The sequence below is a fragment of the Cervus canadensis genome, chromosome 1 (assembly GCF_019320065.1).
Source record: "Cervus canadensis isolate Bull #8, Minnesota chromosome 1, ASM1932006v1, whole genome shotgun sequence".
NCBI classification, from domain to species: Eukaryota; Metazoa; Chordata; class Mammalia; order Artiodactyla; family Cervidae; genus Cervus; species Cervus canadensis.
Window position 1 is genome coordinate 79,999,069 of NC_057386.1, and position 15,865 is coordinate 80,014,933.

General features: G+C 37.2%; 1 long non-coding RNA gene across 1 annotated transcript in view; it reads left to right on the forward strand.

The window, feature by feature from the left end:
* LOC122452578 overlaps positions 1-14,109 on the forward strand; it is a 20,572-nt gene extending 6,463 nt beyond the window's left edge. Inside the window, exons 2-3 of the long non-coding RNA XR_006272755.1 lie at positions 11,102-11,120; positions 14,100-14,109. This is a non-coding gene — a long non-coding RNA (uncharacterized LOC122452578). The remainder of the gene's footprint in view (positions 1-11,101; positions 11,121-14,099) is intronic.
* Positions 14,110-15,865: the final 1,756 nt, after the last annotated feature.

The following is a 15,865-nucleotide window of genomic DNA, read 5'->3' on the forward strand; positions in this document are numbered from 1 at the left end:
GAGGCTGTTGGAGACCCCTTATTTGTACACATTTTCACTTTGGCAAGCTTTTTATTTTATTATATTGACTATCTTATAGGGTATGAAATGTTTACTATCTTATTTAGTTTCTAGTTCTTTACCTCACTACAGCATGTTAACTTGCAGTCATACAGTTTCTATTAATTCCACATATACTATATTTAGAGCTAAAGTACACCATTAGATTTTGAGACATTCATGGGCACAGCCTATCTCATGCCTCTTTTGGATCCCATAGAATAAAAAGACATTGTGTCTTCCCCATTTAGGCACTAAAAAATAAGTATTTGGATGAAGGAAGAAGTATATAAATTCAAAATGTGTTATATTATTTTTTAACCACATTTTTAGTTGATGTATAATTTACAATGTTGTGCTAGTTTCAGGTGTATAGCAAAGTGATTCGATGTATGTATGTGTGTGTGTGTGTATATACACACACACACACATATATATTTTAAATTCTTTTCCATTACAGGTATTACAAGATACTGAGTATAGCTCCCTGTGTTATACAGTAGGTCTTTGTTGTTTATTCCGTATATAGCAGTGTGCATACGTTAACCCCAAATGCCTAATTTATGCCCCCGCCTGCTGCTGTCCCCTTTGGTAAACATAAGTGTGTCTTCTATGTCTATAAGTCTATTTTTTTTGTAAATAAATTCATTTGTAACATTTTTTTTTAGATTCCATTTGTAAGTGGTATCATATCATATCTGTCTTTCTGTGTATAACTTACTTCACTTATTATAGTCATCTCTACATCCATCCATGTTTGCTGCAAATGGCATTATTTCACACTTTTTTATTTCGGCTGAGCATTTATTCCCACCACCTGTTTTTATATTTGAATATTTCTTTGACGTATGTTATGTTTTATAATGTAATGTAAATGTTTATAACTTAATATTAAATGTGAACCTATGAAAGCCAGCTCTATAATACCCAGATTAGAGACTGAGAAAAATGGGCTATATCCGGGAGGCAGTAGGAATTTAGAGAGAAGCCAGAAGAATTTATTTTTCCCCACATGAGTATATATGCTGCTCAGCATACTTCCCAAAAGAGAGGTTAAATTTATGTTAAATCACATGTACCCATTCTTTTGATCTCACTTATAATTAAGAAAGAAGATGTCTAACAGTTGTAAACTTGGAAAATAAAATGCCTTAGCATCCAAGGCTTTTGCTGTCTTCCTATTGCCAGCCAATGACTTATGTTAAATTGCAACAAGGTTGAAAGAGAAGTCACAGTACTATTATGTATTATGTATTAGTCATAATACTGTCATTTAAAAGTTATTTAAAATAACTGAAAAAATACAGTCAGCAAAAATAAGTCCTGGAGCTAACTATGGTTCAGATCATGAGCTCCTTATTGCAAAATTCAGAATTAAATTGAAGAAAGTAGGGAAAATCAATAGGCCATTCGGATATGACCTTAATCAAATCCTTTATGATTATACAGTGGTGGTGACTGATAGATTCAAGAGATTGGATCTGGCATACAGACTGTATGAAGAACTACGAATGGAGGTTCGTAACACTGTATGGGAGGTAGTGACCAAACTGATCCCAAAGGAAAAGAAATACCGAAGGCAAAGTGGTTGTCTGAGGAGGCTTTACAAATAGCTGAGGAGAGACGCACAACTGAACGCAGAGTTCCAGAGAATAGCAAGGAGATAAGAAATCCTTCTTAAGTGAACAATGCAAAGATAGAGGAACATAGCAAAATGGGAAAGACTAGAGATTGCCTTAAGAAAACTGGAGATATCAAAGGAACATTTCATGAAAGGATGGGCACAATAAAGGACAGAAACAGTAAGGACCTAACAGAAGCAGAGCTTAAGAAGAGATGGCAAGAATGCACAGAAGAACTAAACAAAAAAGGTCTTCATGACCTAGATAACCACAATAGTGTGGTCACTCACCTAGAGCCAGACATCCTGGAACATGAAGCCAACTGGGTCTTAGGAAGTGTTATTACAACCATAGCTAGTGGAGGTGACAGAATTTCAGCTGAAGTATTTAAAATCCTAAAAGATGATGCTGTTAAAGTGCTGTACTCAATATGTCAGAAAAACTGGAAAACTAAGCAGGGCTCAAGGACTGGAAAAGGTCAGTTTTCATTCTAAACCCAAAGAAAGATAGTACCAAAGAATGTTCAAAATACTGTACAGATGCACTCATTTCACATGCTGGCAAGGTAATGTTCAAAAGCCCTCAAACTAGGCTTCAACAGTACATGAACTGAGAACTCCCATATGTACAAGCTAGATTTAGAAAAGGCAGAAGAACCAGAGATCAAATTGCCACATTCACTGGATCATAGAAAAAATAAGAGAGTTCCAGAAAAACATCTACTTCTGCTTCACTGACTATGCAAAAGCCTTTGACTGTGTGGATCACAACAAACTAGAAAATTCTTAAAGAGATGGGAATACTAGACCACCTTATCTGTCTCCTGAGAAACCTGCAGGTAAACAAGCAACAGTTAGAACCAGATATGGGTCAATGGACTAGTTTAAAACTGGGAAAGGAATACGTCAAGGCTGTATGTTATCACCCTGCTTATTTAACTTATATGCAGAGTACATCATGCAAAATGCAAAGCTGGATGAAGTTCAAGCCAGAATCAATACTGCCAGGAGAAGTATCAACAACCTCAGATATGTAGATGATACCACTGTAATGGCTGAAAGGAAAGAAGAACTAAAAGTGTCTTGATGAAAGTGAAAGAGGAGAGTGAAGAAGTTGGTTTAAAACTCAACATTCCAAAAACTAAGATCATGGCGTCTGGTCCCATGGCAAATAGAAGGGAGAAAGTGGAAACAGTGACAGATTTTATTTTCTTGGGCTCCAAAATCACTGCAGACGGTGACTGCAGCTATAAAATTAAAAGACACTTGGAAGAAAAGCTATGACAAACCTAGACAGTGTATTAAAAAGCAGAGACATCACCTTGTCAACAAAGGTCTGTATAGTCAATGCCATAGTTTTTCCAGTAGTCATGTATGCATGTAAGAGTTGGACCCTAAAGCAGGCTGGATGCCAAAGAATTGATACTTCCCGACTGTGGTGCTAGAGAAGACTCTTAAGAGTCTCTTTGATTGCAAGATCAAACCAGTCAATCCTAAAGGAAATCAACCTTGAGTATTCAATGGAAGGACTGATGCTGAAGCTGAAGCTCCAATACTTTGACTATCTAATGTGCAGAGCTGACTCACTGGAAAAAGTCTCTGACACTGGAAAAGATTGAGGGCAGGAAGAGAAGGGGGCGACAGAGGATGAGATGGTTGTATGGCATCACCAATTCAACACACATGAGTTTGAGCAAACACTGGGAGATAGAGAAGACAGGGAAGCCGGCCATGCTGCAGTCCATGGGGCTGAAAAGAGTTGGACGTGACTTAGTTCTTCAACAACAAGAAGCATCTTAAAATACTCAGTATAAATTTTTTGTTTATATGTAGATTGGCCAAATTTATCACGTGAAATAAGATAGGTCTGAGAGTGTTTTTAATGATTACACTAGGGGAGAAGTAAAAACAAAGTCTGTACAGAACCTACCAGGAAACATGTTGTTCTTACATGTTCTTATGCGGCCCACCCATAAGACCACAAAAATTTGTTTTTTTTTTCCATTTTAAGAACATGATTTCATTTTACAGTACTGCTTTAAATGTACCTAAATTTATTTCAACAAACATCATTATTGGTAATTAATGTAATTTCCATTTCATGGCATTACAAATGACACTGCAGTAAACATAATTTCCTTATTAGTTACTTGTCCATGTGATCATTTCCTGTGAATAAATTCTTAGTAGACCTTAACACTGAGAAAATTCTGCACATGTTGAATGCATTTCATATTTAACCACAGAGATCTTCAAAAGGGCCATGCCAGTTTATCATTCCCAAAGCAATATATGAGAAGCCTAACATATACCCATTCTATAATCTGTGATATCAATTTTCTTAATTATACCAACATGAGAATTTTTATGGTCATTACTTTTCAAACCTTTAATGCTGGGTTAAAAATAATTTCCTAACCTTTTATATTTCATTATAATTTTTACTGCATTTAGTGCATTCACTTTTAAGATATTTTTCCTAGAGCACAGTTGCTTTACAACATTGTGTTACTTTCTGCTGTACCGCAAAGTGAATCCACACAGGGATACATATAATGCCTCCTCTTTGGATGCCCTTCCCATGTGGGTCTCCACAGAGCACTGAGTAGTTCTCTGTGCTCCACGGTGGGCTCTCGTTAGTTGTGTGTTTTGTATGTACGTCAACCCCAATCTCCCAATTCATCCCACTCTCCCTTTCACCCCCTGGTGTTGATACGTTTGTTTTCTACATCTGTGTCTTTATTTCTACTTTGTAAATGGATTCATCTGTACCATTTTTCTAGACTCTGCATACATGCAGGTCAATATCATAAAAACAATCCAATCAAGAAATGTTTGAAGACCTCAAGAGGCATTTCTCCAAAGAAGATATACAGATGGCCACAAGACACATGAAAGGATGCTCAGCATCACTGATTACTACAGAAATGAAAATCAAAACTACAATGAGGTATCACCTCACACTGGTCACAATGGCTATGTCAAAAAACCTGCAAACAATAAATGCTAGAGAGGGTGTGGATAGAAGGGAACCCTCCTATACTGTCGGTGGGAATGTGAATTGGTACAGCCACTATGGAGAACAGTATGGTAGTTCTTTGAAAAACTAAAAATAGGACTACCATATGACCTGGAAATCCCACTCCTGCGTATATACCAAGAGAAAACAATTATTCCAAAACATACATGCATCCCAGTGTTTACTGCAGCACCATTTACAGGAGCGAAAACATGGAGCCTACCTAGATGTCCATCAACAGAGGAATGGAAAAAGAAGATGTGGCATATATATAAAATGGAATATCACTCAGACATAAAAAGAACAAAATCTTGCCATTTGAAGAGATGTGGGTGGGCCTGATGCGTTCACTTTTATTTTGCGGTGTTCAATTATTATTAAGAATTTGGGTCTGGGGAAGGTTTGTGTGTATGTGTTTAGTATAAGGAAACAAAGAGGGAGACACTGAGAAATACCAAATGATCATGGATTAACAGAAATCAGGCAAACGGGCAATCCAATAAAGTTTTGCCATGGTTATTTATCATAAACCTTGGAAAACTGAACCTTCTGGAGCTTATATAGGAACAAGTTCCTCAAGCCTACGTCTAGTAACAACAAAAGTATTTGATCACATTCTTTTAGGAATGTATCAAAGAGTAAGAATACAGAAATAGACATACATCTTACTTTATAAAGGAAATTAGCTATAAAAAAGCAAAATTATATACAGTCAACAATAATTTGAACAAAAACAGTATACATGGTATGTTTATTGTGAAGGAGCGTAGACTATGCCACTGCAAAATGTGCCACTTGGGCTTGTGAATTATTTTGAGCCAAAGGTAATCAAGGCCCAGCAGACTTAGGAAAAGCTTTTTACCTCCCTACCCTTAACTTTTTAAAATAATTCCGATAGGGGTTCTGAACCTCCTCCCCTACAATAAGCTCTACTGAAAAAAGTTCTTTGCTTGACTGAAACAAATTAAGATAAAATTATGTCAAGGTAACAAGAAAATCTGGTTGATGCAAGTTTGGCTATGTCCTCCGTCTTAGCACAATTTAGAGTTCTTTGGAGTATTTGTTTATGTTTAATGTAAGGAAATCTGGACTCTCTCAATGGCATTTTGTCCTAACACAAAGCCAATCTTAGCAATGAGAAATATAATGACAACTTCGATGTTCGCATAGAATTCATGTTACATAACATGAATTATTGGAATGGATTTCTTAAGTATCATAAATGTAGGAAATAATGACATCTAATCAAAACTACAACTATTGTTTTATAACAAGATATAAATGAGCTTTCAGTGAACTTATTTGTTTATTCATTAGTTTTTAATCCTTTTGCTTATCTAGCCTGTAACTATACTCTTTACTTACATATTATAAAAGTCCCCTGTAACTTTGACTGTTTCAAATAAAACTTTATATTTCTTCTTCTTTCAATGGAGAGACTTAAAGAGCTACATACAGATTCTGAACTTAAACCCAACGTGAAGCTCTGTTTCCACAGGGGTTGGGGAAACGAAGCAACAGAAAGAGCAGTGTTGGCCTTTGGATTCTATCTTCCATCCTCTTTGGCTACTCCTTGTTTCTCAATTACTGGCAAGCTGACTGGTGACTTGGTAGGACCTAATCATGCTCAAACTACTGCACAATTGCACTCATCTCACACACTAGTAAAGTAATGCTCAAAATTCTCCAAGCCAGGCTTCAGCAATATGTGAACCATGAATTTCCAGATGTTCAAGGTGGTTTTAGAAAAGGCAGAGGATCCAGAGATCAAATGGCCAACATCCGCTGGATCATCGAAAAAGCAAGAGAGTTCCAGAAAAAAAGTCTATTTCTGTTTTACTGACTATGCCAAAGCCTTTGACTGTGTGGATCACAATAAAATGTGGAAAATTCTGAAAGAGATGGGAATACCAGACCACCTGACCTGCCTCTTCTGAAACCTATATTCAGGTCAGGAAGCAACAGTTAGAACTGGACATGGAACAACAGCCTGGTTCCAAATAGGAAAAGGAATACGTCAAGTCTGTATATTGTCACCATGCTTATTTAACTTATATGCAGAATACATCATGAGAAATGCTGGGCTGGAATCAAGATTGCTGGGAGAAATATCAATAACCTAAGATATGCAGATGACACAATCCTTATGGCAGAAAGTGAAGAGGAACTGAAAAGCCTCTTGATGAAAGTGAAAGAGGAGAGTGAAAAAGTTGGCTTAAAGCTCAACATTCAGAAAACTAAGATCATGGCATCTGGTCCCATCACTTCATGGGAAATAGATGGGGAAACAGTGGAAACAGTGTCAGACTTTCTATTTTGGGGCTCCAAAATCACTGCAGATGGTGATTGCAGCTATGAAATTAAAAGATGCTTACTCCTTGGAAGGAAAGTTATGACCAACCTGGATAGCATATTAAAAAGCAGAGACAACCCTTGGCCAACAAAGGTCTGTCTAGTCAAGGCTACGGTTTTTCCAGTGGTCATGTATGGATGTAAGAGTTGGACTGTGAAGAAAGCTGAGTGCCGAAGAATTGATGCTTTTGAACTGTGGTGTTGGAGAAGACTCTTGAGAGTCCCTTGGGCTGTAAGGAGATCCACACAGTCCATCCTGAAGGAGATAAGTCCTGGGTGTTCTTGGAAGGACTGATGCTGAAGCTGAAACTCCAATACTTTGGCCACCTCATGCGAAGAGTTGACTCATTGGAAAAGACCCTGATGCTGGGAGGGACTGAGGGCAGGAGGAGAAGGGGACGACAGAGGATGAGATGGCTGGATGGCATCACTGACTCGATGGACATGTGTTTGAGTAAACTCCAGAAGTTGGTGATGGACAGGGAGGCCTGGTGTGCTGCGGTTCATGGGGTCACAAAGAGTCAGACACGACTGAGTAACTGAAGTGAACTGAATCATCTCCTTCACTGGGCAAAAGGAAAACAACACGAGACTTCCTCTTGATGGTGGTGGCAGGCCAGCCTGTGTTTTTGCTTCCAAGTTTAAATTCCTTTGCCATACTCCTTTATGGTCTATATAAATTCAGGCTTTTAGCATTTCTACACATGTTATGGAACATGTAGACTCTTTAAAGGAAATGCTGAATTTTTATTTACCCTTTCATACGTTGACAAGTGTCTGTGAGTTTAGTATATAGAAGGATCCTGAACCCACAGGCCATGGACTGGTACCCACCTGGGGGGAAGTAGTGGGTAAGCGAGCAAAGCTTTATCTGCATTTACAGTCCTTCCCATCGCTCACATTACAGCCTCAGCTCTGCCTCCTGTCAGCATAGGAGTATGAACTGTAGCCCTAAAATCAAGGAAGGATATCCTGATGTGTCACAAAATAGAAATAAGGTACACAATAAATGAAATGTTCTCAAATCATCCTGATACTATCCTCCCTGCCCCCGTACATGGAAAAACTGTCTTCCACAAAACCACACCCTGGTCCCAAAAAGGTTTATTCCTGCAATGATGCATTAGGAATAGAAAACCAGTATCTTACAGTCTAACTAAAGAGATGGTCGTTTGATATCTGTTAAGAGCAAGGACTCTGAATTCAAACTACCTGGGTTGATATAGAAACATTTCCTTCCCTTTTGATCTAGCAAAATTTATTCCAGAGCCTCACTTTATAACTAGTATCTGGTCATAAGTTAGTTCTTACCTACTCAAGGTGGCTAGGAAATTTTTCTATAGTATAACTGAAATAATATCAAAAGAATGCCAAAACACTTGTTAGGAAGAAGGCATGTAGAAGATTATCCCAGAAAGAGGATGTGTATAATTGCTGTGATGCAAAAGAAGGCCAGAAAGGCTGGAGAGGAGATGGGCATGGCGCAACTGGGGTTAGTATGGATAAGTCACGAAGAACATGCTAGGCTTTTTGGTCAGATCAAGATGTTTGAGTCTATCTTGAGAGAAATGAAAGGACATTTAAGGGCTCTACAGAGAGGAAATTTACATTTCAAAATATCTTCTTACTTTGTATTGATGGATTCAGGTAGGTCATCTTGTGGGAATTGGCACAACTGCAGCTCATCAAATTTACCTGGTTTTTTAAGTAAAGCTTTACTGGTATACATACATGGCTTTGTTTATTTATATACTTGTTGTCTGTGACTGCTTTTGTGTTACAACAGTCGTGACAATGACAATCTGACCAAATAGCTAAATATATTTACTGTCTGGCTCTTTACAGAAAAAGTTCTGTACAATTTTAATGGTACAGGTAAGTTACAATGGTTGTTGGGGTTGAGGGGAAAAATAATTCAATTTATGTGGTATTTAAATGGTAAAGAGTACATGATGAACAGATTGAACATGGAGGATAATAGTGACCACGGTGTCATAGTTTATTCCTACCTTTCAGGCTTACATAATTAGATGGATCATGGAATTAATGTTTGAGACAGGTGGACACTGAAATAGGACCTGATCTACTATTACATGGGTCAATGTTCAAATATTTAAGCTTTACAAAAGGAAAAACAGAAAGTTTACACTCCAACTTCCCCATGTGGTGTCTATTGAGAAAAATGATAAAGGTATCATTAGGCCACTAGCCATCATGGGTCTTTGCAATATTGTTGACTGACTTTATTTTCAACATTTATTGTAAAAACCAAAAATAAGATTGGAGAATAACCACTCCTTTAATCCTATCAATGTTGTTACATTTAAAGTGTTTCTCTTATGATTGTATACAATTGTGGGGCACATTTCTTTGTGTTTTGGTTGGAATGTTTAATCCATTTGTATTTAATGAAATTATTCCTATGTTTGTGTTTAAGCATTCTTATTATGCTATTATTTTTCTTTTTGTCTCATCTGATTGTTTCCTTTTCCTACCCCTTTCCAGCCTTATTTTGGGTTAACTGAATATTTTTATATATCCTTTTAACTCCTCTAATTGCTTTTTAGCTCTATCTCTTTGTACTGTTTACTTAAGCATTTGCTCTAGGGATTACATTGTGCATTATTAACATCTGAATCTATTTAGACTTATAATTGTTCTCTACTTCATGTAAAATATAAGAACCTTAAATGATATAATTCTACTTACTGTTCTTGTCATTTATGATATGCTTGTCATAAATTTTATGTGTACTGTGTTCATTATACATTATAGAATACCATGTAATTATTTTTGCTTCATTTAGCTGGTGTTTTACATTTGTTTTTGCAACCCATATTTTTATTTCATTCTAAAATTCTTTTAAGCATGTCTGTGTTATAGATCTACTACAGTTAAATTCTCTCAGCTTTATTAATAAAAATTTTAGTTTAGAAGCTGATGAAAGAAATTGAGGAAGATATAAATAAAAAGAAAGATATTCTGCACTCATGGAAAATTAATATTGTTAAAATGCCCATACTACCCAAAGTAATCTACAGATTCAATGCTATTCCTATCTAAATTCCAATGACGTATTTCACAGAAACAGAACAAACTATACCCAAGTTTCTACAGCACCACAAAGCTCTGGAATAGCCAAAGCAATCTTGAGAAAGTAATTAGCCTCCAACTAATAAAAACAAATGAAAAAAAAAAAAAAAAAAAAAAAAGAAACAAGGCCAGAGGCATCACACATCCTGATTTCAAACTGTATTACAGAACTGTTGTAATCAAAACAATATGGTACTGACATAAAAACAGACACATATTATCAATGAAACAGAATACAGAGCCCAGATATAAACACACACATATATGGCCAAGTAACTTATAAGAAAGGAGCCAAGAATATACAATGAGGGAAGGACAGTCTCTATAACAACTGGTGTTGTGAAAACTGGATAGCCACATGCAAAAGACAGAAACAGAACTAGTATCTATACCATATACAAAATCAACCTCAAAATGGATGAAAGGCCTAAACATAAGATCTGAAACCATAAAACACCCAGAAGAAAACATATTATTGGCAATAATTTTGTGGATTTGATCCCAACAGCAATGACAACAAAAGCAAAAGTGGTAAAACAACAAATTAAATAGCTCTCCACAACAAATAAACCAACAAACAAAAATGAAAAAAAAAAAAAACCTATAGGAGAAAATATTTGCAAACCATTTATCTGATAAGGGGTTAATACCTTAAGTATTAAAGAACTCATACAACTCAGTTTAAAAAATTAAAAATAGCTAAAGGATCTGAAGGGACATATTTTCAGAGAAGACATACAGAGGCCAGCAAGTACCAATCCTGACGGAAATGCAAATCACCTTACACCTGTTAGAATTTTTGTTGTTGTTCAGTCACTCAGTCGTATCTAACTCTTTGCAACCCCATGGACTGTAGCACACCAGGCTTTCCTGTCCTTATCCATCAGGCTCCTATGTCCATGAGATTTCCCAGGCCAAGAATACTGGAGTGGGTTGGCTTCTCCAGGGGATCTTCCTGATCCAGGGATCAAATCCAGGTCTCCTGCATTGCAGGCAGTCTCCTGCATTGTGGGTGGATTCTTTACTGACTGAGCCACCAGTGAAGCCTGCAACACTTAACTAAATTTATTTATTTATTATTGTTAACTAAATTTATTATAACTTCACAATATTCACATATATTAAATCACTACTTGTACACCTAAATCTACTGTGATTATATATCAGTTATATCTCAAAATATAATTTTTTTTAACTAATTTTGGAATGATATTTTTGCTGGATAGAGAATCCTAGTTTACGAGTTGTTTTTCTTTTAAGCGTATTAAATATATCATTGCACTGTTTTTGGCCTTTGTTTCTGAAGAGAATGTCTGCCTTTATTGATATTTTTCTTCTGCTGAATACCGTTTTTGTCTTATTTCAAGATGTTTTTTCTTTGATTTTCATCAATTTGGTCTGCACTGATGTGCTTTTTTTTAAAAAATGCTTTTCGACTTTTCTTGGTTTTCTTGATTTTTTAAATTGGTGTTTTTTAATCAAATTCATCAAACCTTAGAAATGGTTATTCAAGTATAATTTCATCTTATTCTCTTTTTGTTTGGGTGGAAAGGCAGTTACTTATGTTAGTCTGTTTGATGTTTAATCAGAAGTCACTGCAGTGTATTCTTTTCACCCCAAATTTTTCTCTAATCTTTTCATTTTTGAAGAGGATCTTGAACTGAATAAGGTCCATATTTACTCACCATTTATTCTACTCTGCTCATTTTTCATTATGACTATCTAGTAAATTTTTCATTTCACATGTTATACTTTTTATTTCTATAAATTCAAATCTTTTGGTTTCTACTTCTCTAATGAGATAGAGAATATCTACTCATTCATTTTTATCATTTAAGTTCTTTAACATATTCAATATATGGAATTAATATGGCAGAGTAGTAGGACTTGGAACTCACTTCTTCCCACAAATATATCAAGACTATATCTACAACTGGAACAACCCTCACGGAACACAAGCAGAAGACCTCAAACACCTGAAAGGACAAGAAAGCTCTAAACATAACAATGTAGGATGAAAGAAAACCATTTTCAAAAAGAGAGAAGAAGCAAAACAAGACCTGCATCCCTGGGAGGGAACTGAAGAAAGGAGAGCTTCTGCACCCTGAGAAGGTCCTCATTGGTAGGGAGATCAGCTGGGACAGAAGAAGAGCTTCAGAGGCTCAGAGAGGAGCACAGCAACTGGCTGGTGGCAGGCAGAGCAGAACGAGCCCTAAAGAGAAGGTCTGTGCCATTGCCCTGTGCGCCCCAGCCTGGAATGTGCATCTGCTGGTACGGGCAGGAGCCGTTTGCTGGAATGCAGGCTTAGAGAACAGACTCTTGAAGAGAGGTCTGCTGTGGCTGCACAGACAGCCTTAAGGCTGGAGTACAGGGCAGCACAAATGGGAGCATTCTCAGAAGCCTAAGTCACCACAGAAGTGAAGCACCATTGTTAAGTGGTGTGAAAAGCAGGAGTGGGGCCACTGTTGCATCTCTTTCCACATGTGCCAGCCCCTGCCTCTGCAGGCTCCAGGGAAGTCACCTACCTGGGCAAACTTGCCCACCCCGGCCACTGCCTCGGCAGCCGTGGTAGCACCAATGAGTTGCCTACATGCAAGGGTAGGGCTGATATTACAGTTGAGCTTCAGGGGCTCTGCAATGTAGAAAACAGAGGTGAAATCTTTCCCTATAGCTGCATGAACCACAGGTTTACACCTCTGCTGTCGGAGCTGTAAATTTAGCACCCACAGAACATCCAAACAGACGATGTGTGCTTTGGCAGCTGGGACAGTCTGACCATAGCAACTTTGGGCTTAGTGGATGAATACATGTTGGGGCGCTGGGCCAGGTCAGTGTCAGTTGCCTCCATAGCTCCCACAGTGGGTCCAGATGCACAACTACTATAGTCCTGGGACCCGATTTCAACAGATCTGTCCTGGTGGCCTGATAAAAACAATGTCTGAGAGATACCAGCATACCTATGATTGAGGTGGGGCTGAAGGCTGTGCCAACAACATGTACTTTGTGAGGCCACACAGCAGGTGAGAGAACACTGAGACGTGAATAGCTCCAGCAGAGGGATACTCAGATGCTCCTCTCCCACTGGGAGCCCTACAATACTAGCTACATCACACTGCAATTAGAAGTGCAGCTCAGGAAAAAAATCTTTGGATTTATACTCCAACAACTATGGAGCAGACCCTGCCCCTGACAGGGAAGTGACAAACAGAGCAAAAAAGGAGGCCTTGTTCAATATCCGGGGCAGTCTCTGGTCACTGCGATAACAGTCACACCTCCTATCAAGGCAATAATGGCCAATGTTTACTGAGGACAGAGGTGGATAGACATCCATACTAAAAACAGCCCTTACACAAAAAAGATTACACCCATGCAGGCTAAACAGAGACGTTCCCATGTAAAAATAACCCTGTACGACCACAGTAGGTAATTGTTTCTCCTAAACTCATAAAGCAAGAGAAATACAAGTAAAATGAAGAAGCAAGGAACCACTCACAATTAAAAGATCGAGAGAATTCCCCTTAAAGAACAATGAAACAGATCTCTTCAGTCTAACAGACACTGAGTTCAAAAAGAGATAATGAAACTACTGGAGGAATTAAGAAAAACTCTGAACAGAAAAACAGATGACTGTAAAAAGGAACTGGAAACTAGAAGGGGGAGACAAAAAATTTAGAGAATTCATTTGAAGAGATGAAAGTTGAATGAAAGGCTATGATTATCAGCATGAGTAATGGAGAATAACAAATACTTGTTTGGAAGCCAAAATAATGGAAACTACCCAATCAGAACAGCAGGTCATGCAAGCTTAGCCGCTTCAGTCATGTCCGACTCTATGCAACTCTATGGACTGTAACCTGCTAGGCTCCTCTGTACTAGGGATTCTCCAGGCAAGAATACTGGAGTGGGTTGCCATGCTCTCCTCTAGGGGATCTTCCATACCCAGGAATCAAGTCTGTGTCTCCTGCATTACAGGAGGATTCTTTACCCACTGAGTCACCTGGGAAGCCCAGAACAGCAGATAGAAACTCAAATTTTTTTTTAAAAATGAAAGCAATATAAGAGACCTATGGGACAATATAAAGCATGCCAATCTGTGCATAACAGGGATCCTGGAAACAGAAGAAAGAGAAAAGGGAACTGAAAATGTATTTGAAGAAATTATAGCTAAAAATTTTCCAAAGTTAAGAAAACAGATATCCAGATATAGGAAACACAGAGGACTCCAAACAAGATAAACCCAAACAGACCTACACTGAAACATATAATAAAGATGGCAAAAAGTAAAGGTAAAGAGAGAATTCAAAAGGCATCAAAAGAAAAACAGAGTTAATTACAAGAGAACCCCATAAGGCTGTCAGCTAATTTTCTACAGAAATGCTGCAGGCCAGAAGGGAGTGGCAAGATACAGTCAAAGTCCAGAAAGGGAAGAATCTGCAACTTAGGGTACTCTGAAGATAGTCATTTTGAATATAAAGAGAAAGAACTTCTCAGATAAGCAAAAGCTAAATACAGCAGTATACCAAACCTATCCTAAAGGAAATATTTAAAGATCTTCTCTAGAGAGAAATGAAGTAAGAATATATATGAAAGAGAAAATCAAAATTGGAGAGTAAATCACTTAAATAAGCCAGACACAGATTTTTAAACATTTAAAAATGTATGTGGAAGCAATGGTAGTCACCATGAACACCAAAATGAACATGAAGATGCAGAAGAGGACATCAAAATCATAAATGTGGGGGAGCAAAGACAACAGTTTTTTGTTTTTTTTGTAGAATGTGTTTGAGCCTATATGACTACAGGTCTAAAACAAGTAGATATAGGAAGGTGTTAACATACTTGAAAAAACTGCAAACACAAAGCAAAAACATACAATATATTTACAAAAACCAAGAAGAGAACGTCAGTATCATACATGAAAAAGTCATCAAACCACAAAAAGAAAACCAAAAAGAAAGGGACAAAAGAAATATAAAATCAATGGGAAAACACGGTTTAACGTGGCAATACATATGTATCAATAATTACCTTAAATGTCTATGGACTAAATGCTTCAATCAAAAGACAGAGTGGCTGTTTGGGCAAAAAACCAATAGTCTACAATATTCTGCCTACAAGAGGCCTGTTTTAGGGCAAAGGACATAAATAGATTGAAAGTAAGAGGATGGAAAAAATATTTCATGCAAATGGAAATGACAAAAAAAAATCAAGAGCAGTAATATTCACATCAGACAAAATAGACTACAAAATAAAATACACAAAGATAAAAAAAAAACACTACATAAAGGTAAAAGGATCAATATAAAAAGAGGATATTACATTTGTCAACATATACACACTCAACATAGGAGTACTCAAATATATAAAAGAAACACTGACAAGCATAAAGGGAGAAATTGACAGGAATACAATACTAGGAGACTTAAACACCCCCCCCCAACATTAACAGATATATCTGCAAGACAGAAAATCAATAAGTCAGCAGTGATCCTAAGTGAAACAAGACATTTAGACTTAATTGATATTTTCAGGAGTTAACATCCAAAGAATCAGAATATACATTCTTTTTAAATGCACATGGAACATTCTCTAGGACTGATCACATACTAGGACAGAACACAAGCCTAAACAAATTTAAGGGTAGAGAAATTATTTCAAGCATCTTTTCTGACTGAAAGTCATTAAACTAGAAATCAACCATAGAAAATCAAAGATAAAAAATTACATGGAGACTAAACAAC